Source organism: Macrobrachium nipponense, chromosome 17 (assembly GCF_015104395.2).
Source record: "Macrobrachium nipponense isolate FS-2020 chromosome 17, ASM1510439v2, whole genome shotgun sequence".
Classification (NCBI taxonomy): domain Eukaryota; kingdom Metazoa; phylum Arthropoda; class Malacostraca; order Decapoda; family Palaemonidae; genus Macrobrachium; species Macrobrachium nipponense.
The window spans coordinates 58,247,541-58,263,020 of NC_087210.1; the positions used below are offsets into that span (position 1 = coordinate 58,247,541).

General features: G+C 36.6%; 1 protein-coding gene across 3 annotated transcripts in view; it reads right to left on the reverse strand.

Annotated features, from left to right (window-relative positions):
• Window positions 1-15,116, reverse strand: part of LOC135196257 (tripartite motif-containing protein 3-like) — an 879,736-nt gene extending 864,620 nt beyond the window's left edge. The window contains exon 1 of one of the 3 annotated variants that reach the window (XM_064222946.1): window positions 14,966-15,116. The gene's annotated coding sequence lies outside the window, so the exon portion shown is untranslated. The remainder of the gene's footprint in view (window positions 1-14,965) is intronic. The other 2 variants (XM_064222949.1, XM_064222948.1) reach the window with 2 other exon arrangements.
• Window positions 15,117-15,480: the final 364 nt, after the last annotated feature.

Below are 15,480 nucleotides of genomic sequence, written 5' to 3' on the forward strand. Positions count from 1 at the left end.
CCACTTTGAAAAGTCGAGAAGATTAAATATTGCCACTAAAAGTAGACAACGGTGCACCCAGCGCTAATGAGCTCAGAAGCATCTGTGCATTTCCCACGACACCAAGGTTCTCGGAAAGCGGCACACTAGATGCAGAATAAAAAAAATTGATGTTGGTAAAGACAGCTGTTTACCTGGCAAATATACAGAGTTCAAATTTAAGGAAACGTTGCACTAGGAGCTTTCCTGTTTATCATTAAATACACGAGTACTATACGTAATTATTCTTATTATATCATTACTATGTCCAGAAAGATGAGAAATCGACTTTTCATCAATGATAATTTGAATGACAGAGCCAAATAAAAAATTCAAAGATAATAAAAATAACGGAGTAAGTGAATTAATAAACATCACTGAACTTTTGTTGCCAGTGACTATAAAAGCTCGTTTGCTGACTATATCCAGGAAGATGAATTGCCTCGGCAGTGGAGTTATGACTGAAATTGCACATTGGATTGCTATCTCTTTATAAAAAAAAAAGTACAAATCTCAAAAACTTCGTATTTATTATCTAGGAGAGAACTAAAACGGACAGAAAGGCCAACCGATAAAATTCCTAAACCTTTCTAGCAATGCAGGAGAATTTGTATGGAAATTGACAATAAAAAGGTCTGAAAGGTGTAACAGGTGGAAAAACTTGTCATTGGAAGAAAGAAAATATGAACGAAGTACAGTAAAAGGAATCAAAAGGTTGCAAATAGGTGCGAAGGGACGCTGCACAGAACCTTAAATAATGCCTACAGTACACCGCGTAAGATGCACTGGCGATACTACCCCTCTACGGGCAATATACTATATATATATATATATATATATATATATATATATATATATACATATACCAATTTGTAAAGCAATACAATTTTCTGGAACTATCCGTGAAGTTAATTCAACAGTAATATTTTTCTTATTTTGTAGCTGATCATAAATATGACAGTAAAGCTCTTCACTGGGTACACACACCAGCAAAATGGTTTGCGTGCATCCTTTGGCGTAAAATTTCACTTCAACTTATGGGTTTTTTATGGTGTACTACATACACGAAACAATCTTCTAAATGAAACGAGATCTCTTTTATCTTCTCTTTCGCCGCATAGATATAGAATTAAACCCATCTACATTTTTTCTTTCTCCATTCAGTACGAAATTTGGCCATTTAATCGATGTATAATAATAATAATAATAACAATAATAATAATAATAATAATACTGGTTGATGTATGACATTTTTATGCCAGCCTGACACACTTGACGATGATCTTATAAATGTCTTAAAAAGCAAGTCGCACCGGCTGTGCCCACCTGCCATGAGTCTGGGTAGCAAATGATGGTCACTGCCATACTGCCAAAGAACCAAATAACTACAGTACCAGTTCACTGTGCCAAGATCAAGGGTTGAGAGCATGCGGCATTCTTCCATTCTGACCAGCCGATTGAACGAAAATATACCATTTAGCCTTTTCGAAATTCTCTCTCAACATCATTAAACATAAATAAAATTTACTTATAAAACTGTCACCTGAATCACACTCAACCACACTGCCATTTCTTTTTAAAAATTCTAAAAAAAACTCAAAGTATCATTCAGCGGAAATAATAAATGAATCCTGACCAACGCAATACATATTACACACACACACACACACACACACACACACATATATATATATATATATATATATTATATATATATATATATATATATATACATATATATAAGATGCATAGTTGGCGCCTACTCACACACACGCAGCTCAAGATAGTTTGTGGTTTTGGATTTGCAATGACTTGCTTTCATAACCGCCAAATCCACTGGAGTAGTGTGAAGGTGAATCTACAAGGGCGAAGGTTCATATCAGAGAGAAGAACCAGTAGTTGAATTCCAGAAGAACGAGAGTTTCAAACAGCAATACTTATAAAGAAAAATATTTGCGTGCTAACGTTTACAACCGGTAACTTTTTATGCGTTCTTCCAGGTTTTGTGAAATACTACATATGCAGAACTCCAAAACGTAAAAAAAAAAAAAAAAAAGTTACTATATTGAAAATCTTAGTAAAGGGCATAAGTTTATTTACACGCGCACACACACACATTATATATAATATATATATATATATATATATATATATATATATATATGTATTATATATCTATATATATTAATATAATATATAATATATATTTTATTTGTATATATATATATATATATTTATATATAATATATATATATATATATATTGTGTGTGTGTGAATTCTTATCACATCACAGTCTCCATTAACTCAATTTGTAGCTACTCCGGGGTAAGTGAATGACCTTTCCAACTAACATCGTAAGAGAATCGGTGCGGGAGAATCGTAGAGGTTCTTTCTAGACCGTGAGTGGAACCAGCCAGCGAACCCGGGAACGCACGTTTCCGTGTCGTCATCACCAATGTGTATGATAACATCATTCGCCGACTTCCGGTCGCTCTCGGATGATGCGTTGTCTTCAGCTTCAATATAATCTGCTTTTCCCAGACCATTATATCTTAATGATGTCGTGCTCACTGGAGCAAACAAGGAGTAAGGAAGGAAGGAAGGAAGAAGCTGACGCGGAGGAGAACTGAACCCGAGAGAGCAGTGAAAGTTTTTAGAAATAATGTCATTTTTACGATGAAATGCGCCATCACGAGAAAGTACCTCGTGCAATATACGGCAGCGATAATACACCGCTCTCCTGGGAATCGTTGCAAAAATTTGATGGATTTTCATGCCTTGTTGACGATTCATGAGCATGTTCGTCAACAATATAAATGTGTTATACAACTCGACATGGAGTTAATCGTTTTAGTTATACGGTGGATACCTAACTAGGAATTTGTAACCTTGTTTTACTATTTTTAGCATCAAAATTGTAGTCATGAAATTGTTTACAAAATTTAAAAACATACAAATTCGCAAATATACATAATCGTCTCACAGTGTATGCATATACAAATTAAAAGATAACCTATTTAAGTAAAAAAGAACACAGATCAATAAACATCATTACACAGAGCTCTAAAAACAGCTGTCACAAGCATGAAATCTGAAATCAGTGCTCAAAGAGCTCGGACATCTTCTGTCACCCATTTCCTAGAGTCACGCCACTGCAAAAATTGTATCAACTTTTATTCAGTCTGTAATACTATCTCGATAATCTCGTATCGGAGTAGCTTTCACGAGGTCACACACAATACAAAATTGCTGTCCGTAAAATTTCAACCAATCTGTGACTAACTGTCCTTATATATATATATATATATATATATATATATATATATATATATATATATATATATATATATACATATATACACACACACACATATATATATGTGTGTGTGTGTGTGTGTGTGTGTGTGTGTGCTGCACGCTTTCCTATATCACGAAAATATATTAAGATATTTTCTTCCCTTTCCTTCCATACTACTGGAAATTAAAAGTATGAACCTCTAAGGTGTTATAAAATTAAAAAGGCTTCAAGTCCCATCATTATAAAAAATAGTATGTATAAAATTGCGATAAAATATCCCGATTGATACTACTTGCGTATAATGAAAAGCTCTACAGTGAGTCTCCTTACATGGCATGTTTTAACGTAAAGAATGCACAACAATAGCCTCATTTACAAATAGGGTAACACACTACAACTAAAGAAGTTAATGTCAACAATAGCATAACATTAACCTCGGGAGATAAAAAATAAAAACAGCCTGAGCCATCATATCTTTAGTTCGCATCCTCCACATTCCAGCTTGACGTCAGTTTCCCTCAAACTTCCTTTCATGTGCTTCATACCCGTTTTAGGTGAAAAGGCATTAGAATAGCACTTTCGTAGACCTTCAAATAGGAAATACTTCAAAGTTAGACAGATCAACGAATCTCGTGTACTGTAACATCAATACTGATGAAATACACAAAGCAATGAAAAGGAGGAATTCAGTAGGGAACCTGTGGGCTGTATAGCAACGGCACAATGGAACCGGTTACCTTGTAGCACATCAAAGCAAATTTAAGTAATAATAACCTATAAAAAAGTATAAACAGCAACTGAATCGCAACGTGCTATGAAAATATGAACCAGTATATAATCGAAGAACGGAATTGAGGTCATCTGATACCGCACAAAACGTTACGGAAGCACCGAGTGTTATGATGGAGGAAGATACATCACTGACCAAGTTCTCGTACGATGCTTTGGCGCCATGATAACCCGAGATCGATATCTGTGCGAGAGAAGGGGGAGGGGCAGGAGGAGGGGGAGGGAAGCGAAGAGTCAAAAGGTCCCTCCCTTTGCCAGCTTCCACTTTCCTATCATTGCTCTTTACTAAATTAGACTTACTGACCTAATAAGTAGATTGCTGCGTCTGCTCTGATTATGTCATTTTTATGTATATAACGAGTAAAACATGAACTATACAATGCTCCTCCTTAGTAATAACTATAATGATGCTGTAACAAAATTTCCTGTGCCCCGAGACCACCATGTTTTCTTTAATTCATGTCTCGTGACACATTTTTCTGGTTGTGTAAATACATCGACGATGTGGCAGCAAGGTGAGTGTTGATAAAGTAGTGCACAAAAACCTACCGGTACTTAATAATGAAAATGTTCACATTCTGAACCAGTAATTTGAACCAGTGAGATTTGTTGTGTAAGGAAAGCTAAAATTATCGTGCCCAAAAATTTTTTCTTTATGCTACCATTAATACATTACATCCAACACAAAGTTTTGAAATTATATTGCACTTAAAACGAAAACAAATGCAAAGTGGAACCGAGTATAATCGACACAATGAATAAATTAATGATAGAAACAAAGGACCAACAGTTAACATATGATAAGTTAGGGGAAACTTTATAAAGTACATGATGCTTCCAAGTGGCACTGCAGTATTTCAAACTTGTGAGCATACGCAACAAACATCTACTCTGCTCCTTAATTCCATGCTACGGGAGCAAACAGGGTTGTCAGGAAACACAGTACTCTTTAAAACAACAGCACTGAAAGAAGCATAAATAGGGAACAGTTAATTAGACTTTGAGATAGAGATAAGTGTTTCAAGATATTTATTATTTAGGAAAATGTAAAGTTCAAGTAAGGCATCAATTTGGCACAATGAAATGATATAAGGAGCTAAGGAGTAAGGAGACTTGAACTTGCAAAACGAACGTCTCCCTGTGTGGACGATTTAACGGTAAAGTGAGTTAAACTAAGAAAATTCGAATTAGTAATGATGATTGTCAATTAATGTTCTTGTAAACATTAACTTATTGGAATGCGAAAATGTTTGCAGAAAATAACTTAAAACTCGAAGTTTTATCAATTTTACAGCTTAATTTACTTGATACTCTCAATTCACAGATGTGAAGTCTAGCGACATTTGATTCTTGAGATAAGATTTCATTTCCGAGTCGCTTCTTACAGATATAACTAGTTTACAATTATAAAACCCGCTGAAGTTTAAAACCCTATATAAGGTACAAGTGCTCCGACGGGAACGCGAAAGATTTTTCGGGAAATTCGCATTTTAAAAGATCTAGTTCTGCAAATCTTGTCTTAAAAGATCTAGTTTTGTATATCTTGTCTTAAAAGATCTAGTTTTGTAAATCTTGTCTTAAAAGATCTAGTTTTGTATATCTTGTCTTAAAAGATCTAGTTTTGCAAATCTTGTCTTGAAAGATCTAGTTTTGTATATCATGTCTTAAAAGATCTAGTTTTGTAAATCTTGTTTTATTTTAGTCTCTATTCTTGACTAACATCTACTACATTTATTAGCTTCGGTGCAGCTTATTTGCGAAAGTTCATTAGAATATAATGTTACAGTTTACAAATTTATATACGCGGCGGTGGGGAGCATGACTATAGCAATGTCTAAATCAATCTCTTTCTTATTAAATGTATCGTATTCCTACTCTTTTTCTTATAAGTTATACCGCTTAGCAATGAATAGTATATACTACAATAATTAAAGTACATAATAATGCACGTTTTTTCTTTTATCAGGTGAGTCCTACATGATCCCTCGAAGTTATTGGGATCACTTGCTTTAATGTCACTTGCATTAATGAAAATTAACGAATTTAACCCTACTAAGGATTAACAAATAATTTTTTCAAAGCATAAATTCTTGCCACCCACCAACTTCCTAAGATCGAAACAGCAAGTCTTTATTTATTGAAAGTCGAGATAATGAGCAACTGAAACTTGGGATACCTAACAGGCGACAAACTACATGTGCAAGACGTGTCCAGTACATTTGATTTCCTTACAATAACATGTTCTTCACGCAGCATCTAGCTAAAGGGTAATGCAAGATGCAAGACTGCTGCAAGCTGCTTGCATTTAGGGTAAGCATTGCCTGTGGCTTGATGTGTTATGATAAATACTTTCCTCTCACGACTTTCCTAATCCCTATCTTTATCTTTTAAACCATGACTTACGGCTAACAGCAATCCACGTTTTAAAATTATATCAATTATTATTGATACATATCTTTTTAACCAAAGATTTAAAGGAACACTTGAAAGCTAAATAAAATACACTTAGGTTAAAAGTCTAGCCAGCTGTCGTCTGTCATACTTCCATTTTAGCCTCAATCACCATCGATTTTATAGGTTTCGGTGAATATGCACTTTGCATATCTAAGAGAATGTCTTCATCCAATTTCCCTTAATCTCCAAGTTTTCTTTCCACAGAGTCATTCAAGAAAATTCTATATAAATAAATTCGTTTGGATAACATGAATTCACTCATATATAGTGTTAAGGCAACAAAGAGAATCTAATCCAGTAGACTGGAAATTCTTTTCGTGCAATAAGAGGAAAATAACCTTACTTATTCTGCTAGAGAATTTTTTTTACGATACGAAAATCGAGACGAAGTATTCTCTACCTCTTTATCAACAGTATAAATAACGGAGGGAATATTCTGATTTTTCTGTTTATGCAAAAACCAATATCACCCTCGGTATTAAAAAAATTAACTTTAACCCCCAAAGTCAAGGTATATCTATATGTACAGAATAGATAAAAAGAATCGTATATGTCATACTGGTTACGAGGCAGAGCCCTTTAATGTGCATGTGAGAGAAAACTCTAGTATTCATAACATAAAAACATCCCCTTTAATCCCAAAGCAGATAGCAAGAATACCACATAAGCAGTGAAAAGACTAACCACGCTGCCAACTACATAAGAGAAAAATGACTCCTTCAATATCAAAGAAAACGTATGGCCTTTGTTTCAAAACAAGCCAAAAGTACACTTACTTTTGAAATTACATTTCACATAATAAAATTATCATATATATATATATATATATTATATATATATATATATATGTGTGTGTGTGTGTGTGTGTGTGTGTGTGTGTGTGTGTGTGTGTATAAACGAGCTAGGATTACATCCAATGCAAGTAAAATCAATGAGAGCATATTTCGTGTTAAAAAACCCGATGTGAGGGGAGCTGGCCTTAGTAACGTTATTATAACCTCAAAAAAGAGAGCTCTAACATTACGCTGAGGAAGGACATCTTTCATAGGCTATGGCAGAGCACAAGATATGATACCAAAATTGTAAATTACGGTCACAAACAAAGCAGGCACAATCATTGCAACCAGATACTCACATAAAAAAAAAACAAAAAAATAAAAGCTGACGAGGAACTTGGGATATCATTTTTGTTGCCAAAGGTTAAAAAAAAAAAAAAAAAAAAAAATCTCATTAACTGCCCGTCCTGAACAGGAAACTTGCCGTGCAAAAGAATTTGAATTACCGCACTTATAAGTCCAGCACTTAACTTTTTCATTTTTTGTTTGTTTTGGTTTAAAACAAGTACGGTACTTGCCTAATTCACATTCCCCTATGATGTCTACGAACGCAGGGTTTTTCAATTAAATCGCCAAATACTGTTTCCTACACGTATCCATTAACGAACGTTCAAAAATTATTTTTTAACAAACTCTCGTGAATCAACTCATACCCTAGGTAGCCATAAAGTTACTATTCACCAAGGCATACTAACATGATCATTAAGACTTGCATAGCCTCTATGCCAAAAGATCAATACTGAACGACGCTCGTACATAGCTTACGTGTCAACATTCCAAGTGCAAGCCATGAAGGCAGACGAAGTTTAAAATCTAACAAGCCGATTTGGCTGCGCTAAAACTTTTAATTTAAAAAATCTTGTGCTTTTATACCAGTATTGTTTGGTTTATATCAAAATGTTTGCTATATTTACCAATACTGCGTCTTTATTCAAGTGTCGGGTTATTCGGGACAATTCGGTGCGCAATGAAAAAAGGTCTAACCAAATTCAAGTGTAAAACCTTTCAACATAAAAAGTGTAAAACCTTCTAACGTAAAAAGTGCAAAACATGCTAACGTAAAATATATCATTCAACAAAAACACATCCTAACCTACAACGTGAATTATTTGGTAAATGTAAGATAAGTGAAATCTATATTAACTGTTACACGAATATGAAAATTTAGTTGAATTTTGAATTTAGTATCAAGTGTTAAGCTGGCATAGAAATATTTGTTAGTTTCACACTGACAAAGTAATTGACAAACACGCAACACACACAAAGGTATACATATTACTAAGCAAACTAAATGACATGGAACAACGTTTCAATTTTTAATCTGGATCAACAAACCTTGATTAGCGGTTTACCCCTTTGCGTAAAAAGAGTATAAGATACTGACTTGGGATACGTGATATACGGATCGTCATATGGCAATCCACACCAAACCAAATTAAAGACAACCACGAATTACAAAACGCCCTTTAATATATTTACCTTGAGAGAGAGAGAGAGAGAGAGAGAGAGAGAGAGAGAGAGAGAGAGAGAGAGAGAGAGAGAGAGAGAGAGACGTTATATCCAGATGAGATCGAACCGACTGGGAACCCAATGCCTAAAGGTATAATGTGGAAAAATGAGAGCCACTGCATTGAAAGCTTGGAGTCAGGAATAAGGGAAAACAAATTCAAAGGATAGGGATTTATCAATAACATTTGAACTGCCAATATCCCTAACTTCCGCACAGTTTTGTTTATCATAAGGTGTGGCTGTTAGACCATTGCTCCTGCAACATCTACTTGTCTTCCACGTGTTAATGATAATAAAACTGTTGATTACCCCCTCTTTAGTTCTTGTTTTTCTACGGTACATTCAAGCACATTGTTTCCACCCTGTAGTAAGGGTGTAAGAATACCACCACCGTAGGTCCTGCGTGTCGTAAAAGGCGACTAAAAGGACAGCTGCTGCCTTGCAGTCATACTTTATTAGCAAAGGCTAGGCCAACCACCAATAACTTTTTAGTAAAAGGCTAGGACCCGCCGCCAATAACTGTGGAAGCTGCTGCTTTGCAGTACTACTTTTCAGTAAAAGGCTAAGATCCACCACCAATAACTGTGGAAAGTGCTGCCATGCAGTCCTTACTTTCTAGTAAAAGGCTGGGTTGATGACAGCAAGGGCATGCGGTCATAAAAACCCCTTTGCCAAATAGTAAACCATGCCTATTGTTGTATGGAAAGGCGCATCAGGCAACCAATCCCTTAGTGTAAGGATAACGGTGGGAAAGAAGACTCAAGGACACTGTTTCTTCCTTTATAAGTTTATTAATATAGTCAGATCTTAATTTTCTTTTTCCAAGTGGACATTCTATCGCGGAAGTCTAAAGAGTAGGTTAAAGACCTTTGGACTATAACATGTAAGCACACCTGTTCTTGACAATGCTTACAAAGAAATTATCCTGGGCCCCGATTTACAATCATACGTAACAAAATCAAAAGGGAAAGGAGTATATTTCTGTGTTCAAAGATCGTTTACATTTTGTGGCCGTTCAAAAACACGTTTCATAATACTGTCATCTTCCGTTAGTCCCAACTGACCTATACTCTTTAATGTATCTATCAAAGGCAGGTTCCATGTCCTGTATCGACATTGATCTGCTCAACCTTTCTCATCCTGTATAATTAACAGAACTAATAGACATCCTAATTAAGTGCAAGCTTACTTTTCCTTTCCGCCAACCAAGCAAACATTTACATTTTGATGGGGTGACGTATATACACAGCTGAGAGGAATTATCACAAAATAAAGAATATGCAGAATGAAAAATATTTCTCCACGAACAGCTACTTGAATCTAAACGTTATATAAAATGCAGTAAATATGTTAACCGACACCCCAGTAGTCTCTCGCAAACCCGAAACAACTACCTAAATACGGAAAATATCTTATTTTGAAATTGGTATACTATGGACAATTAATCCTCTCGCAACGTTATGTTTAACAACAAAGCGACAAAATAATGTCAAATTAACCTGACAAGAAACATTCGCACAGTGTTTTGGTCAAGAGGGAGAAAATCTGCTTTAATAACAAGCGTAATACCTACTTCAGTGTGATAAGCGAGCAGTCAGAACTTGGAAAACGGCCCTTTGCAATCGTGTCTCGAGACAAACACATCCTACCAAATGTCCGGGATGACTAAAAATGCTGGTATTTTCAAGCTAGCTTGAAGGTATCCTCACATGGAAGGCATCATGACACTACGAGCTCATAAATAATGCTTTCGTAACAGGACTTTCCTATTGAAGAATTTTATAGTGTATGTTTGTTTTGCTTCATTACTAATGCATGTTAGACTAAGTTGCTGCAAAGCATCTTTTAATCACACACTTCTTTATCAGGGTAATAGGGGATGGTCGAGTAGCATCAATACGGTATTAACCTGGTATGTATCCAACTACGCTTCACCTCCGAGGTGCTATAGTAGATTTACATCGTCCGTGCATCTGTTGTCTAGGCCAGTCCCTTACGACGCTCTTGATTGGCTGTTGATAACCAAATCACACGGCTAGAAACTCTCAGTCTCTCGAGTGTTCATATGGCAGGGTGTATGTTCCACCTCTCCTAAGGAGCATACATCCTGCCTATGTGAACTCTAGAGATATACTGAAAGCTTATCAACAACCAATCAGGAGCATCAAATGCACGGGTCATGTGAATCTACTATAGTACTAAACATAGCGGAAGCTCAGTGGGACGCCGTGATTAGTACTAGCCCCTCGGGGATCAAAGCACACCCATTTCCATATATATATTATATATATATATATATATATATATATATACTATATCAATAAACGATATCTTTGATCCCCGAGGGGCTAGTACTAAACACGGCGTTCTATTGAGCTTTCGCCACGTTTAGTACTAGTGCCTCGGGGGTGACGCATAACCCATATCGTACTTTAAATTGACGTGGCTACACATTTATGATCACTTGGTTTTTGTGTGATAAAAGATGTTCTAATCCTCATTCCTATTCAAATTAAGCCTTGGAAGATTCACTTTCCACGTTGAATACTATTTAGGCCACGTGTTACCAAATAACACCTGCTGCACATATGGCCGGAATCTGAAATAGCCAGACATTAACAGATGTTCCGTGGAACTACGACTGGTAAAGTAGCAATGAACACCTGTTTCCATGAAAAGGGAAAACGGCTCTTTTTACATGAAAAGGGAAAACAGCTCTAGTTCAAGACAAGAATTCAAGCACCCAACGTTTCTTTCAACCAGATTAACAGACAAGTCGAATATGGAAGGCTAATCAACAAAACGCATTGTATACCCGTAAATGTGTGAAAACTGTGACCTACATAAGTATACAGAATTAAGGCACCTTGATCTGAGCTTTCTAAGGGTACATTGCGTTACTACAGTTTGGGGAATAGCGTCTGGGTGCTCTGATATAAGCGTCATTTGTGATAGATAGTATGATAAGCGTTGCGGAACTCATCATTCTATTGGAAAATGTAATGTGTAAATGGAAGCTTGACTATCTGCTAATTAAATTGAATAAATTACTCTCAAAGTAAATCAATTTGTGATTGAGGTAGTTTCAAATGGTCATGTCCATTCCCAAATCTCCGATAAGCAAGCTCATGCCACGAATAAATACTTAATAAACTGCTTCTGTTATAAGGAAGCCCTAAACCCTTTTTCATCTAGTACGTTCATACACTGAGATTATTTACATTTCTAAATTCTTTAAATTTCCAAGATTTTATTATAAATGCTTTCGCTCATCTTTTAGTCAAATATGAATTTTTTTTCGCCCCTATATAAAATAATAATAGATATCGAAGATTTTTTTTAAGAGCGCTGAATATATAATATATATATATATATATATATATATATATTATATATATATATATATATATAACTTTGCCTGTTAGTATTTTATAATCTGCGAAACAAATATCAATGCAAAAACCTAACACCATCCTTACGTTTTCACATAGCTTATTTGACAACTAGGCCTACAACGAACTCGAAGATAAGGTACTGCAAGATGTCGGCTGACCACACCTAAACCATCACGATAGAATAGATGATAATTTAGCGTTAAAAACTCTCCTGTCTTTCAAATAAAATTAAGAATACGAAAATATGGGCCAACAATATGTTTTCTACGCCGGGATAGCAAAAGAATTCCAAAACTGGTAAAAAATACTACATATGGATATCCTAAGGTTTCAAATTAGACAGCGTAACTGGGTTCATTTTTTCTCATACATGCTGCCAAAACTTGCGTCTAACTATGAGCAACATTGCTTATTTACTATTTTAATTTTCAAAAATACAGCATGTGCTCAGCAATACATCGTTTCAGCAAAGTTTATATTACGAGAAGATAATCTAGACACAAAATATAAAAGTTCGTGTTGTAGTGTCAATGTAATAACGTGAGAGAGAGAGAGAGAGAGAGAGAGAGAGAGAGAGAGAGAGAGAGAGAGAGAGGAACAGGCTTATTCGGACCTTGGCTGATTCGGACCATGTACTGGCTCATTCGGACCTTTATCCAGGCTTATTCGGACCTTCATATGATTGGCCGGTTTCTCTATGCATTTTTTCCTCCTGAACAAGAATTTTAAGTAATATTTATTCGAACGACTGTAATTAACCCCCAGGGGCTCGTACCAAACACGGCGAAATACATTTGACGCCCCAATTCCTGGTGGCTTTCGTATTCGCGGGGACGAACGATGCGGAATGCTTATATAGGTATGTCCGAATTAGCCTCTAAACAATTGTCCGTGTTAGCCTAAACAATTGTCCGAATCAGCCTAGCAAATGGTCCGAATCAGCCAAGACTAAGGTCCGAATCTGATCCGAATCAGCCAAGGTCCGAAATTCGAATAAGCCTGCATCACAGAGAGAGAGAGAGAGAGAGAGAGAGAGAGAGAGAGAGAGAGAGAGAGAGAGAGAGAGAGAGACTTCATAACCCCGGACCATGTAGCCCTACTATCTCGACCGCATTGCTTCCAATAATCACCTAGGCCAACAGCAAACGGCCACTAGCCATCATTTCCTCCAACTGTTACCAAGCAGCATCTTGTACCTATAGGTATAGCAAAATTAATGTAACCCAATTAGCCAATAAAGTCGACACTGGAAAAGAGAGAGAGCACGCATGTAACATCTGCTATCTGCAGTATTTCCTATGGTCACCTTAGCCTGACAAAACGAGGGTTCTCGGCCATTGCCTCCGCTTGCTACCTTGACAGCAAGATATATGCTTTAGTTCAAATCCTTGTAATTTTCTAAACCAGAGAGAGAGAGAGAGAGAGAGAGAGAGAGAGAGAGAGAGAGAGAGAGAGAGAGAGAGAGAGAGAGAGAGAGAGAGAGAATTCTCCCAGATGTAGCACTCTCTCTCTCATCGTCATATTGTTGAAAAGAGTATGACAAACAGGCTCTCGTCATCATATCCTCCAACTGTTACCTATGCAGTATGCATGAGTTTAGGAATACTCTCCACGCATAAATACAAACCAAATCTATTCTTGCATTACCTTTTTCCTGTGGTCACACCCATTTGACCTTGGAAAATGCTTGAAGGGCGCGTGACCTCAAGAAAGTTTCGCTTGAAGCCCATTTCCTTAAGCGAGGGGAAGCAAAAAATGAACCCCTCACCTTAGGAGTGCTACAAGTAGAACGATGACAAGGTTAACTGCAGAGAAATGCTTTCGACCTATGTGCCTTTTCAATCAATATCCAGGTAGCCTGAATAGCTTAGTTTGTCGTAACACTGGTCTTCCCCTCCGAAACCCCCAAAAACAAAACAAAAAAAAAACAAAAAAAAAAAGGAACACACTATGCTACAAGGGGCATTTCCAACAGGTATCATGTGGCTATTGCTTGGCAAATGTTTTGGCTTAAAAGATATTAAAACATATACCTCCATTGTGATCATAATGATCAATATCTGAAAAAAATAATAACCTAAGGTCGTGAATGACCATCCCTCGTTCAATCCTTATTTCATCTGGTGGTCTCCTAAAGCTCTAAAATTTTACTTGCATGTGATTAATTTTAGACCTATAAAAATCCAACTAAACACTTGAAACTTAAAAGTTAAGCCTATGTCTGTTATTACTTAAGTTCAATTTGTATCGGGTCAAACATGGATATTCTTTCGAACGACTTGAGCAAATAGAACCCTTCAAAATGCAACAGAAGCTGGAATGACTGGGCCTACGTTTGCTCCTAAACTACATTATTCTTTTCGCTACGATACACAAGTAGAATGTTGGAAGTTGATTCGCTCTTCTTGGCACGCTTCCCGAATTGCCTGAGTAAAGCACAGGTCAAAAGTGAAGTGAATAACACCCACTCCGGTTCGATTTTCCCGGAAAAAAACCCGTCACGTGACGATTTCTGAGAGGTCAAAAGCACCATCACGTCTGGACAAGTGTGCTTTACATCCTCGTTATGGGACACATCTAGAGAAAAAACATCATCACGCCACTAATGCACTACACAAAATGACATATGAAACAGCAAAAAATGTTCCACAAAAATCACTAATACCCAAAATATGAGCTACCGATCGAGGTAGACTATAATAGGCAATGCCTGCCACTACATTCCACAGAATAATACACGGCACGGAACGTCGACTGCCACCACACTCTTCGGCCGTCGTACACACACTGGCGGTGGTGGAGCTGCTGAAACACCTCTTTCGCGGCGCCAGCGTGTTGTGTTGCCCCCGGTGATGGCGGCCTTCGGCATCCCTGTGCACTTGTGCGCCAAACGAGGGGAACAGGGGCGAGGGTGGGGTTGTTTCACACGTGTCGTGTGTAGTTTTTTGTTGTTGCTGTTAATTTTAACATTTTCTAATGATGTTTTGAATGGCACAAAATCTTGACTGTCCGAGCTTATGATTTCTTGGGGGATACGAAACGTTGCATCACAAAGTGTGATACAGGTCGTGTCGTAACCGTCAAGCATATGTTTGCATAAAAGTAGTGTTACTTACACGATATCACGTAAATTATTAAACAGAGTTTACTTCTCAATGCCACCAATATATATATATATAT